This window comes from Vicugna pacos, chromosome 14 (assembly GCF_048564905.1).
Source record: "Vicugna pacos chromosome 14, VicPac4, whole genome shotgun sequence".
NCBI lineage: Eukaryota > Metazoa > Chordata > Mammalia > Artiodactyla > Camelidae > Vicugna > Vicugna pacos.
This window is the reverse complement of record NC_133000.1, coordinates 33,671,742-33,686,739: the sequence shown is the minus strand read 5'-3', so window position 1 is coordinate 33,686,739 and position 14,998 is coordinate 33,671,742.

The window sequence follows — 14,998 nt, the reverse complement described above, 5'->3', positions numbered from 1 at the left end:
GTAAGTGTTTCTCCTGCAACCCGTTCCCTTGGTGCTGGATGAACGAACGTCTCTCCACATGCTCAGTTCTGAGAGATAAGTGTGTGTGAAAGCCGTCCTTCACCTAGCTTGAAGGGAACACAAAGTTTCTTTTCAGTTGCCAACTCCACTCCATACATATATATGGGGAGGTACAAGCTCCAACTCGGTTTTACAGTGAAAACGGCAGGCACTTCAAACCGGCACTAGGAAACAGACTGAGAAACCAGAGTAAGTGTTTCTCCTGCAACCCGTTCCCTTGGTGCTGGATGAACGAACGTCTCTCCACATGCTCAGTTCTGAGAGATAAGTGTGTGTGAAAGCCGTCCTTCACCTAGCTTGAAGGGAACACAAAGTTTCTTTTCAGTTGCCAACTCCACTCCATACATATATATGGGGAGGTACAAGCTCCAACTCGGTTTTACAGTGAAAACGGCAGGCACTTCAAACCGGCACTAGGAAACAGACTCAGAAACCAGAGTAAGTGTTTCTCCTGCAACCCGTTCCCTTGGTGCTGGATGAACGAACGTCTCTCCACATGCTCAGTTCTGAGAGATAAGTGTGTGTGAAAGCCGTACTTCACCTACCTTGAAGGGAAGACAAAGTTTCTTTTCAGTTGCCAACTCCACTCCATACATATATATGGGGAGGTACAAGCTCCAACTCGGTTTTACAGTGAAAACGGCAGGCACTTCAAACCGGCACTAGGAAACAGACTGAGAAACCAGAGTAAGTGTTTCTCCTGCAACCCGTTCCCTTGGTGCTGGATGAACGAACGTCTCTCCACATGCTCAGTTCTGAGAGATAAGTGTGTGTGAAAGCCGCCCTTCACCTAGCTTGAAGGGAACACAAAGTTTCTTTTCAGTTGCCAACTCCACTCCATACATATATATGGGGAGGTACAAGCTCCAACTCGGTTTTACAGTGAAAACGGCAGGCACTTCAAACCGGCACTAGGAAACAGACTCAGAAACCAGAGTAAGTGTTTCTCCTGCAACGAGTTCTCTTGGTGCTGGATGAACGAACGTCTCTCCACATGCTCATTTCTGAGAGATAATTGTGTGTGAAAGCCGTCCTTCACCTAGCTTGAAGGGAACACAAAGTTTCTTTTCAGTTGCCAACTCCACTCCATACATATATATGGGGAGGTACAAGCTCCAACTCGGTTTTACAGTGAAAACGGCAGGCACTTCAAACCGGCACTAGGAAACAGACTGAGAAACCAGAGTAAGTGTTTCTCCTGCAACCCGTTCCCTTGGTGCTGGATGAACGAACGTCTCTCCACATGCTCAGTTCTGAGAGATAAGTGTGTGTGAAAGCCGTCCTTCACCTAGCTTGAAAGGAACACAAAGTTTCTTTTCAGTTGCCAACTCCACTCCATACATATATATGGGGAGGTACAAGCTCCAACTCGGTTTTACAGTGAAAACGGCAGGCACTTCAAACCGGCACTAGGAAACAGACTCAGAAACCAGAGTAAGTGTTTCTCCTGCAACCCGTTCCCTTGGTGCTGGATGAACGAACGTCTCTCCACATGCTCAGTTCTGAGAGATAAGTGTGTGTGAAAGCCGTCCTTCACCTAGCTTGAAGGGAACACAAAGTTTCTTTTCAGATGCCAACTCCACTCCATACATATATATGGGGAGGTACAAGCTCCAACTCGGTTTTACAGTGAAAACGGCAGGCACTTCAAACCGGCACTAGGAAACAGACTCAGAAACCAGAGTAAGTGTTTCTCCTGCAACCCGTTCCCTTGGTGCTGGATGAACGAACGTCTCTCCACATGCTCAGTTCTGAGAGATAAGTGTGTGTGAAAGCCGTCCTTCACCTAGCTTGAAGGGAACACAAAGTTTCTTTTCAGATGCCAACTCCACTCCATACATATATATGGGGAGGTACAAGCTCCAACTCGCTTTTACAGTGAAAACGGCAGGCACTTCAAACCGGCACTAGGAAACAGACTCAGAAACCAGAGTAAGTGTTTCTCCTGCAACCCGTTCCCTTGGTGCTGGATGAACGAACGTCTCTCCACATGCTCAGTTCTGAGAGATAAGTGTGTGTGAAAGCCGTCCTTCACCTAGCTTGAAGGGAACACAAAGTTTCTTTTCAGATGCCAACTCCACTCCATACATATATATGGGGAGGTACAAGCTCCAACTCGGTTTTACAGTGAAAAAGGCAGGCACTTCAAACCGGCACTAGAAAACAGACTCAGAAACCAGAGTAAGTGTTTCTTCTGCAACGCGTTCTCTTGGTGCTCGATGAACGAACGTCTCTCCACATGCTCAGTTCTGAGAGATAAGTGTGTGTGAAAGCCGTCCTTCACCTAGCTTAAAGGGAACACAAAGTTTCTTTTCAGTTGCCAACTCCACTCCATACATATATATGGGGAGGTACAAGCTCCAACTCGGTTTTACAGTGAAAACGGCAGGCACTTCAAACCGGCACTAGGAAACAGACTGAGAAACCAGAGTAAGTGTTTCTCCTGCAACCCGTTCCCTTGGTGCTGGATGAACGAACGTCTCTCCACATGCTCAGTTCTGAGAGATATGTGTGTGTGAAAGCCGTCCTTCACCTAGCTTGAAGGGAACACAAAGTTTCTTTTCAGTTGCCAACTCCACTCCATACATATATATGGGGAGGTACAAGCTCCAACTCGGTTTTACAGTGAAAACGGCAGGCACTTCAAACCGGCACTAGGAAACAGACTGAGAAACCAGAGTAAGTGTTTCTCCTGCAACCCGTTCCCTTGGTGCTGGATGAACGAACGTCTCTCCACATGCTCAGTTCTGAGAGATAAGTGTGTGTGAAAGCCGTCCTTCACCTAGCTTGAAGGGAACACAAAGTTTCTTTTCAGTTGCCAACTCCAGTCCATACATATATATGGGGAGGTACAAGCTCCAACTCGGTTTTACAGTGAAAACGGCAGGCACTTCAAACCGGCACTAGGAAACAGACTCAGAAACCAGAGTAAGTGTTTCTCCTGCAACGCGTTCTCTTGGTGCTGGATGAACGAACGTCTCTCCACATGCTCAGTTCTGAGAGATAAGTGTGTGTGAAAGCCGTCCTTCACCTAGCTTGAAGGGAACACAAAGTTTCTTTTCAGTTGCCAACTCAACTCCATACATATATATGGGGAGGTACAAGCTCCAACTCGGTTTTACAGTGAAAACGGCAGGCACTTCTAACCGGCACTAGGAAAGAGACTCAGAAACCAGAGTAAGTGTTTCTCCTGCAACCCGTTCCCTTGGTGCTGGATGAAAGAACGTCTCTCCACATGCTCAGTTCTGAGAGATAAGTGTGTGTGAAAGCCGTCCTTCACCTAGCTTGAAGGGAACACAAAGTTTCTTTTCAGTTGCCAACTCCACTCCATACATATATATGGGGAGGTACAAGCTCCAACTCGGTTTTACAGTGAAAACGGCAGGCACTTCAAACCGGCCCTAGGAAACAGACTGAGAAACCAGAGTAAGTGTTTCTCCTGCAACCCGTTCCCTTGGTGCTGGATGAACGAACGTCTCTCCACATGCTCAGTTCTGAGAGATAAGTGTGTGTGAAAGCCGTCCTTCACCTAGCTTGAAGGGAACACAAAGTTTCTTTTCAGTTGCCAACTCCACTCCATACATATATATGGGGAGGTACAAGCTCCAACTCGGTTTTACAGTGAAAACGGCAGGCACTTCAAACCGGCACTAGGAAACAGACTGAGAAACCAGAGTAATTGTTTATCCTGCAACCCGTTCCCTTGGTGCTGGATGAACGAACGTCTCTCCACATGCTCAGTTCTGAGAGATAAGTGTGTGTGAAAGCCGTCCTTCACCTAGCTTGAAGGGAACACAAAGTTTATTTTCAGTTGCCAACTCCACTCCATACATATGTATGGGGAGGTACAAGCTCCAACTCGTTTTTACAGTGAAAACGGCAGGCACTTCATACCGGCACTAGGAAACAGACTGAGAAACCAGAGTAAGTGTTTCTCCTGCAACCCGTTCCCTTGGTGCTGGATGAACGAACGTCTCTCCACATGCTCAGTTCTGAGAGATAAGTGTGTGTGAAAGCCGTCCTTCACCTAGCTTGAAGGGAACACAAAGTTTCTTTTCAGTTGCCAACTCCACTCCCTACATATATATGGGGAGGTACAAGCTCCAACTCGGTTTTACAGTGAAAACGGCAGGCACTTCAAACCGGCACTAGGAAACAGACTCAGAATCCAGAGTAATTGTTTCTCCTGCAAACCGTTCCCTTGGTGCTGGATGAACGAATGTCTCTCCACATGCTCAGTTCTGAGAGATAAGTGTGTGTGAAAGCCGTCCTTCACCTAGCTTGAAGGGAACACAAAGTTTCTTTTCAGTTGCCAACTCCACTCCATACATATATATGGGGAGGTACAAGCTCCAACTCGGTTTTACAGTGAAAACGGCAGGCACTTCAAACCGGCACTAGGAAACAGACTGAGAAACCAGAGTAAGTGTTTCTCCTGCAACCCGTTCCCTTGGTGCTGGATGAACGAACGTCTCTCCACATGCTCAGTTCTGAGAGATAAGTGTGTGTGAAAGCCGTCCTTCACCTAGCTTGAAAGGAACACAAAGTTTCTTTTCAGTTGCCAACTCCACTCCATACATATATATGGGGAGGTACAAGCTCCAACTCGGTTTTACAGTGAAAACGGCAGGCACTTCAAACCGGCACTAGGAAACAGACTCAGAAACCAGAGTAAGTGTTTCTCCTGCAACCCGTTCCCTTGGTGCTGGATGAACGAACGTCTCTCCACATGCTCAGTTCTGAGAGATAAGTGTGTGTGAAAGCCGTCCTTCACCTAGCTTGAACGGAACACAAAGTTTCTTTTCAGATGCCAACTCCACTCCATACATATATATGGGGAGGTACAAGCTCCAACTCGGTTTTACAGTGAAAAAGGCAGGCACTTCAAACCGGCACTAGAAAACAGACTCAGAAACCAGAGTAAGTGTTTCTTCTGCAACGCGTTCTCTTGGTGCTCGATGAACGAACGTCTCTCCACATGCTCAGTTCTGAGAGATAAGTGTGTGTGAAAGCCGTCCTTCACCTAGCTTAAAGGGAACACAAAGTTTCTTTTCAGTTGCCAACTCCACTCCATACATATATATGGGGAGGTACAAGCTCCAACTCGGTTTTACAGTGAAAACGGCAGGCACTTCAAACCGGCACTAGGAAACAGACTGAGAAACCAGAGTAAGTGTTTCTCCTGCAACCCGTTCCCTTGGTGCTGGATGAACGAACGTCTCTCCACATGCTCAGTTCTGAGAGATATGTGTGTGTGAAAGCCGTCCTTCACCTAGCTTGAAGGGAACACAAAGTTTCTTTTCAGTTGCCAACTCCACTCCATACATATATATGGGGAGGTACAAGCTCCAACTCGGTTTTACAGTGAAAACGGCAGGCACTTCAAACCGGCACTAGGAAACAGACTGAGAAACCAGAGTAAGTGTTTCTCCTGCAACCCGTTCCCTTGGTGCTGGATGAACGAACGTCTCTCCACATGCTCAGTTCTGAGAGATAAGTGTGTGTGAAAGCCGTCCTTCACCTAGCTTGAAGGGAACACAAAGTTTCTTTTCAGTTGCCAACTCCAGTCCATACATATATATGGGGAGGTACAAGCTCCAACTCGGTTTTACAGTGAAAACGGCAGGCACTTCAAACCGGCCCTAGGAAACAGACTGAGAAAGCAGAGTAAGTGTTTCTCCTGCAACCCGTTCCCTTGGTGCTGGATGAACGAACGTCTCTCCACATGCTCAGTTCTGAGAGATAAGTGTGTGTGAAAGCCGTCCTTCACCTAGCTTGAAGGGAACACAAAGTTTCTTTTCAGTTGCCAACTCCACTCCATACATATATATGGGGAGGTACAAGTTCCAACTCGGTTTTACAGTGAAAATGGCAGGCACTTCAAACCGGCACTAGGAAACTGACTGAGAAACCAGAGTAAGTGTTTCTCCTGCAACCCGTTCCCTTGGTGCTGGATGAACGAACGTCTCTCCACATGCTCAGTTCTGAGAGATAAGTGTGTGTGAAAGCCGTCCTTCATCTAGCTTGAAGGGAACACAAAGTTTCTTTTCAGTTGCCAACTCCACTCCATACATATATATGGGGAGGTACAAGCTCCAACTCGGTTTTACAGTGAAAACGGCAGGCACTTCAAACCGGCACTAGGAAACAGACTCAGAAACCAGAGTATGTGTTTCTCCTGCAACGCGTTCTCTTGGTGCTGGATGAACGAACGTCTCTCCACATGCTCAGTTCTGAGAGATAATTGTGTGTGAAAGCCGTCCTTCACCTAGCTTGAAGGGAACACAAAGTTTCTCTTCAGTTGCCAACTCCACTCCATACATATATATGGGGAGGTACAAGCTCCAACTCGGTTTTACAGTGAAAACGGCAGGCACTTCAAACCGGCACTAGGAAACAGACTCAGAAACCAGAGTAAGTGTTTCTCCTGCAACCCGTTCCCTTGGTGCTGGATGAACGAACGTCTCTCCACATGCTCAGTTCTGAGAGATAAGTGTGTGTGAAAGCCGCCCTTCACCTAGCTTGAAGGGAACACAAAGTTTCTTTTCAGTTGCCAACTCCACTCCATACATATATATGGGGAGGTACAAGCTCCAACTCGGTTTTACAGTGAAAACGGCAGGCACTTCAAACCGGCACTAGGAAACAGACTGAGAAACCAGAGTAAGTGTTTCTCCTGCAACCCGTTCCCTTGGTGCTGGATGAACGAACGTCTCTCCACATGCTCAGTTCTGAGAGATAAGTGTGTGTGAAAGCCGTCCTTCACCTAGCTTGAAGGGAACACAAAGTTTCTTTTCAGTTGCCAACTCCACTCCATACATATATATGGGGAGGTACAAGCTCCAACTCGGTTTTACAGTGAAAACGGCAGGCACTTCAAACCGGCACTAGGAAACAGACTGAGAAACCAGAGTAAGTGTTTCTCCTGCAACCCGTTCCCTTGGTGCTGGATGAACGAACGTCTCTCCACATGCTCAGTTCTGAGAGATAAGTGTGTGTGAAAGCCGTCCTTCACCTAGCTTGAAGGGAACACAAAGTTTCTTTTCAGTTGCCAACTCCACTCCATACATATATATGGGGAGGTACAAGCTCCAACTCGGTTTTACAGTGAAAACGGCAGGCACTTCAAACTGGCACTAGGAAACAGACTGAGAAACCAGAGTAAGTGTTTCTCCTGCAACCCATTCCCTTGGTGCTGGATGAACGAACGTCTCTCCACATGCTCAGTTCTGAGAGATAAGTGTGTGTGAAAGCCGTACTTCACCTACCTTGAAGGGAAGACAAAGTTTCTTTTCAGTTGCCAACTCCACTCCATACATATATATGGGGAGGTACAAACTCCAACTCGGTTTTACAGTGAAAACGGCAGGCACTTCAAACCGGCACTAGGAAACAGACTGAGAAACCAGAGTAAGTGTTTCTCCTGCAACCCGTTCCCTTGGTGCTGGATGAACGAACGTCTCTCCACATGCTCAGTTCTGAGAGATAAGTGTGTGTGAAAGCCGTCCTTCACCTAGCTTGAAGGGAACACAAAGTTTCTTTTCAGTTGCCAACTCCACTCCATACATATATATGGGGAGGTACAAGCTCCAACTCGGTTTTACAGTGAAAACGGCAGGCACTTCAAACCGGCACTAGGAAACAGACTGAGAAACCAGAGTAAGTGTTTCTCCTGCAACCCGTTCCCTTGGTGCTGGATGAACGAACGTCTCTCCACATGCTCAGTTCTGAGAGATATGTGTGTGTGAAAGCCGTCCTTTACCTAGCTTGAAGGGAACACAAAGTTTCTTTTCAGTTGCCAACTCCACTCCATACATATATATGGGGAGGTACAAGCTCCAACTCGGTTTTACAGTGAAAACGACAGGCACTTCAAACCGGCACTAGGAAACAGACTGAGAAACCAGAGTAAGTGTTTCTCCTGCAACCCGTTCCCTTGTTGCTGGATGAACGAACGTCTCTCCACATGCTCAGTTCTGAGAGATAAGTGTGTGTGAAAGCCGTCCTTCACCTAGCTTGAAGGGAACACAAAGTTTCTTTTCAGTTGCCAACTCCAATCCATACATATATATGGGGAGGTACAAGCTCCAACTCGGTTTTACAGTGAAAACGGCAGGCACTTCAAACCGGCACTAGGAAACAGACTGAGAAACCAGAGTAAGTGTTTCTCCTGCAACCGTTCCCTTGGTGCTGGATGAACGAACGTCTCTCCACATGCTCAGTTCTGAGAGATAAGTGTGTGTGAAAGCCGTCCTTCACCTAGCTTGAAGGGAACACAAAGTTTCTTTTCAGTTGCCAACTCCACTCCATACATATATATGGGGAGGTACAAGCTCCAACTAGGTTTTACAGTGAAAACGGCAGGCACTTCAAACCGGCACTAGGAAACAGACTCAGAAACCAGAGTAAGTGTTTCTCCTGCAACCCGTTCCCTTGGTGCTGGATGAACGAACGTCTCTCCACATGCTCAGTTCTGAGAGATAAGTGTGTGTGAAAGCCGTCCTTCACCTAGCTTGAAGGGAACACAAAGTTTCTTTTCAGTTGCCAACTCCACTCCATACATATATATGGGGAGGTACAAGCTCCAACTCGGTTTTACAGTGAAAACGGCAGGCACTTCAAACCGGCACTAGGAAACAGACTCAGAAAACAGAGTAAGTGTTTCTCCTGCAACGAGTTCTCTTGGTGCTGGATGAACGAACGTCTCTCCACATGCTCAGTTCTGAGAGATAATTGTGTGTGAAAGCCGTCCTTCACCTAGCTTGAAGGGAACACAAAGTTTCTTTTCAGTTGCCAACTCCACTCCATACATATATATGGGGAGGTACAAGCTCCAACTCGGTTTTACAGTGAAAACGGCAGGCACTTCAAACCGGCACTAGGAAACAGACTGAGAAACCAGAGTAAGTGTTTCTCCTGCAACCCGTTCCCTTGGTGCTGGATGAACGAACGTCTCTCCACATGCTCAGTTCTGAGAGATAAGTGTGTGTGAAAGCCGTCCTTCACCTAGCTTGAAGGGAAGACAAAGTTTCTTTTCAGTTGCCAACTCCACTCCATACATATATATGGGGAGGTACAAGCTCCAACTCGGTTTTACAGTGAAAACGGCAGGCACTTCAAACCGGCACTAGGAAACAGACTGTGAAAGCAGAGTAAGTGTTTCTCCTGCAACCCGTTCCCTTGGTGCTGGATGAACGAACGTCTCTCCACATGCTCAGTTCTGAGAGATAAGTGTGTGTGAAAGCCGTCCTTCACCTAGCTTGAAGGGAACACAAAGTTTCTTTTCAGTTGCCAACTCCACTCCATACATATATATGGGGAGGTACAAGCTCCAACTCGGTTTTACAGTGAAAACGTCAGGCACTTCAAGCCGGCACTAGGAAACAGACTGAGAAACCAGAGTAAGTGTTTCTCCTGCAACCCGTTCCCTTGGTGCTGGATGAAAGAACGTCTCTCCACATGCTCAGTTCTGAGAGATAAGTGTGTGTGAAAGCCGTCCTTCACCTAGCTTGAAGGGAAAACAAAGTTTCTTTTCAGTTGCCAACTCCACTCCATACATATATATGGGGAGGTACAAGCTCCAACTCGGTTTTACAGTGAAAACGGCAGGCACTTCAAACCGGCACTAGGAAACAGACTCAGAAAACAGAGTAAGTGTTTCTCCTGCAACGAGTTCTCTTGGTGTTGGATGAACGAACGTCTCTCCACATGCTCAGTTCTGAGAGATAATTGTGTGTGAAAGCCGTCCTTCACCTAGCTTGAAGGGAACACAAAGTTTCTTTTCAGTTGCCAACTCCACTCCATACATATATATGGGGAGGTACAAGCTCCAACTCGGTTTTACAGTGAAAACGGCAGGCACTTCAAACCGGCACTAGGAAACAGACTGAGAAACCAGAGTAAGTGTTTCTCCTGCAACCCGTTCCCTTGGTGCTGGATGAACGAACGTCTCTCCACATGCTCAGTTCTGAGAGATAAGTGTGTGTGAAAGCCGTCCTTCACCTAGCTTGAAGGGAAGACAAAGTTTCTTTTCAGTTGCCAACTCCACTCCATACATATATATGGGGAGGTACAAGCTCCAACTCGGTTTTACAGTGAAAACGGCAGGCACTTCAAACCGGCACTAGGAAACAGACTGTGAAAGCAGAGTAAGTGTTTCTCCTGCAACCCGTTCCCTTGGTGCTGGATGAACGAACGTCTCTCCACATGCTCAGTTCTGAGAGATAAGTGTGTGTGAAAGCCGTCCTTCACCTAGCTTGAAGGGAACACAAAGTTTCTTTTCAGTTGCCAACTCCACTCCATACATATATATGGGGAGGTACAAGCTCCAACTCGGTTTTACAGTGAAAACGTCAGGCACTTCAAGCCGGCACTAGGAAACAGACTGAGAAACCAGAGTAAGTGTTTCTCCTGCAACCCGTTCCCTTGGTGCTGGATGAAAGAACGTCTCTCCACATGCTCAGTTCTGAGAGATAAGTGTGTGTGAAAGCCGTCCTTCACCTAGCTTGAAGGGAAAACAAAGTTTCTTTTCAGTTGCCAACTCCACTCCATACATATATATGGGGAGGTACAAGCTCCAACTCGGTTTTACAGTGAAAACGGCAGGCACTTCAAACCGGCACTAGGAAACAGACTCAGAAAACAGAGTAAGTGTTTCTCCTGCAACGAGTTCTCTTGGTGTTGGATGAACGAACGTCTCTCCACATGCTCAGTTCTGAGAGATAATTGTGTGTGAAAGCCGTCCTTCACCTAGCTTGAAGGGAACACAAAGTTTCTTTTCAGTTGCCAACTCCACTCCATACATATATATGGGGAGGTACAAGCTCCAACTCGGTTTTACAGTGAAAACGGCAGGCACTTCAAACCGGCACTAGGAAACAGACTGAGAAACCAGAGTAAGTGTTTCTCCTGCAACCCGTTCCCTTGGTGCTGGATGAACGAACGTCTCTCCACATGCTCAGTTCTGAGAGATAAGTGTGTGTGAAAGCCGTCCTTCACCTAGCTTGAAGGGAAGACAAAGTTTCTTTTCAGTTGCCAACTCCACTCCATACATATATATGGGGAGGTACAAGCTCCAACTCGGTTTTACAGTGAAAACGGCAGGCACTTCAAACCGGCACTAGGAAACAGACTCAGAAACCAGAGTAAGTGTTTCTCCTGCAACCCGTTCCCTTGGTGCTGGATGAACGAACGTCTCTCCACATGCTCAGTTCTGAGAGATAAGTGTGTGTGAAAGCCGTCCTTCACCTAGCTTGAAGGGAACACAAAGTTTCTTTTCAGTTGCCAACTCCACTCCATACATATATATGGGGAGGTACAAGCTCCAACTCGGTTTTACAGTGAAAACGGCAGGCACTTCAAACCGGCACTAGGAAACAGACTGAGAAACCAGAGTAAGTGTTTCTCCTGCAACCCGTTCCCTTGGTGCTGGATGAACGAACGTCTCTCCACATGCTCAGTTCTGAGAGATAAGTGTGTGTGAAAGCCGTCCTTCACCTAGCTTGAAGGGAACACAAAGTTTCTTTTCAGTTGCCAACTCCACTCCATACATATATATGGGGAGGTACAAGCTCCAACTCGGTTTTACAGTGAAAACGGCAGGCACTTCAAACCGGCACTAGGAAACAGACTGAGAAACCAGAGTAAGTGTTTCTCCTGCAACCCGTTCCCTTGGTGCTGGATGAACGAACGTCTCTCCACATGCTCAGTTCTGAGAGATAAGTGTGTGTGAAAGCCGTCCTTCACCTAGCTTGAAGGGAACACAAAGTTTCTTTTCAGTTGCCAACTCCACTCCATACATATATATGGGGAGGTACAAGCTCCAACTCGGTTTTACAGTGAAAATGGCAGGCACTTCAAACCGGCACTTGGAAACAGACTCAGAAAACAGAGTAAGTGTTTCTCCTGCAACGAGTTCTCTTGGTGCTGGATGAACGAACGTCTCTCCACATGCTCAGTTCTGAGAGATAATTGTGTGTGAAAGCCGTCCTTCACCTAGCTTGAAGGGAGCACAAAGTTTCTTTTCAGTTGCCAACTCCACTCCATACATATATATGGGGAGGTACAAGCTCCAACTCGGTTTTACAGTGAAAACGGCAGGCACTTCAAACCGGCACTAGGAAACAGACTGAGAAACCAGAGTAAGTGTTTCTCCTGCAACCCGTTCCCTTGGTGCTGGATGAACGAACGTCTCTCCACATGCTCAGTTCTGAGAGATAATTGTGTGTGAAAGCCGTCCTTCACCTAGCTTGAAGGGAGCACAAAGTTTCTTTTCAGTTGCCAACTCCACTCCATACATATATATGGGGAGGTACAAGCTCCAACTCGGTTTTACAGTGAAAACGGCAGGCACTTCAAACCGGCACTAGGAAACAGACTGAGAAACCAGAGTAAGTGTTTCTCCTGCAACCCGTTCCCTTGGTGCTGGATGAACGAACGTCTCTCCACATGCTCAGTTCTGAGAGATAAGTGTGTGTGAAAGCCGTCCTTCACCTAGCTTGAAGGGAACACAAAGTTTCTTTTCAGTTGCCAACTCCACTCCATACATATATATGGGGAGGTACAAGCTCCAACTCGGTTTTACAGTGAAAACGGCAGGCACTTCAAACCGGCCCTAGGAAACAGACTGAGAAAGCAGAGTAAGTGTTTCTCCTGCAACCCGTTCCCTTGGTGCTGGATGAACGAACGTCTCTCCACATGCTCAGTTCTGAGAGATAAGTGTGTGTGAAAGCCGTCCTTCACCTAGCTTGAAGGGAACACAAAGTTTCTTTTCAGTTGCCAACTCCACTCCATACATATATATGGGGAGGTACAAGCTCCAACTCGGTTTTACAGTGAAAACGGCAGGCACTTCAAACCGGCACTAGGAAACAGAATGAGAAACCAGAGTAAGTGTTTCTCCTGCAACCCGTTCCCTTGGTGCTGGATGAACGAACGTCTCTCCACATGCTCAGTTCTGAGAGATAAGTGTGTGTGAAAGCCGTCCTTCACCTAGCTTGAAGGGAACACAAAGTTTCTTTTCAGTTGCCAACTCCACTCCATACATATATATGGGGAGGTACAAGCTCCAACTCGGTTTTACAGTGAAAACGGCAGGCACTTCAAACCGGCACTAGGAAACAGACTGAGAAACCAGAGTAAGTGTTTCTCCTGCAACCCGTTCCCTTGGTGCTGGATGAACGAACGTCTCTCCACATGCTCAGTTCTGAGAGATAAGTGTGTGTGAAAGCCGTCCTTCACCTAGCTTGAAGGGAACACAAAGTTTCTTTTCAGTTGCCAACTCCACTCCATACATATATATGGGGAGGTACAAGCTCCAACTCGGTTTTACAGTGAAAACGGCAGGCACTTCAAACCGGCACTAGGAAACAGACTGAGAAACCAGAGTAAGTGTTTCTCCTGCAACCCGTTCCCTTGGTGCTGGATGAACGAACGTCTCTCCACATGCTCAGTTCTGAGAGATAAGTGTGTGTGAAAGCCGTCCTTCACCTAGCTTGAAGGGAACACAAAGTTTCTTTTCAGTTGCCAACTCCACTCCATACATATATATGGGGAGGTACAAGCTCCAACTCGGTTTTACAGTGAAAACGGCAGGCACTTCAAACCGGCACTAGGAAACAGACTGAGAAACCAGAGTAAGTGTTTCTCCTGCAACCCGTTCCCTTGGTGCTGGATGAACGAACGTCTCTCCACATGCTCAGTTCTGAGAGATAAGTGTGTGTGAAAGCCGTACTTCACCTACCTTGAAGGGAAGACAAAGTTTCTTTTCAGTTGCCAACTCCACTCCATACATATATATGGGGAGGTACAAGCTCCAACTCGGTTTTACAGTGAAAACGGCAGGCACTTCAAACCGGCACTAGGAAACAGACTGAGAAACCAGAGTAAGTGTTTCTCCTGCAACCCGTTCCCTTGGTGCTGGATGAACGAACGTCTCTCCACATGCTCAGTTCTGAGAGATAAGTGTGTGTGAAAGCCGCCCTTCACCTAGCTTGAAGGGAACACAAAGTTTCTTTTCAGTTGCCAACTCCACTCCATACATATATATGGGGAGGTACAAGCTCCAACTCGGTTTTACAGTGAAAACGGCAGGCACTTCAAACCGGCACTAGGAAACAGACTCAGAAACCAGAGTAAGTGTTTCTCCTGCAACGAGTTCTCTTGGTGCTGGATGAACGAACGTCTCTCCACATGCTCATTTCTGAGAGATAATTGTGTGTGAAAGCCGTCCTTCACCTAGCTTGAAGGGAACACAAAGTTTCTTTTCAGTTGCCAACTCCACTCCATACATATATATGGGGAGGTACAAGCTCCAACTCGGTTTTACAGTGAAAACGGCAGGCACTTCAAACCGGCACTAGGAAACAGACTGAGAAACCAGAGTAAGTGTTTCTACTTCAACCCGTTCCCTTGGTGCTGGATGAACGAACGTCTCTCCACATGCTCAGTTCTGAGAGATAAGTGTGTGTGAAAGCCGTCCTTCACCTAGCTTGAAGGGAACACAAAGTTTCTTTTCAGTTGCCAACTCCACTCCATACATATATATGGGGAGGTACAAGCTCCAACTCGGTTTTACAGTGAAAACGGCAGGCACTTCAAACCGGCACTAGGAAACAGACTGAGAAACCAGAGTAAGTGTTTCTCCTGCAACCCGTTCCCTTGGTGCTGGATGAACGAACGTCTCTCCACATGCTCAGTTCTGAGAGATAAGTGTGTGTGAAAGCCGCCTTCACCTAGCTTGAAGGGAACACAAAGTTTCTTTTCAGTTGCCAACTCCACTCCATACATATATATGGGGAGGTACAAGCTCCAACTCGGTTTTACAGTGAAAACGGCAGGCACTTCAAACCGGCACTAGGAAACAGACTCAGAAACCAGAGTAAGTGTTTCTCCTGCAAACCTTTCCCTTGGTGCTGGATGAACGAACGTCTCTCCCCAT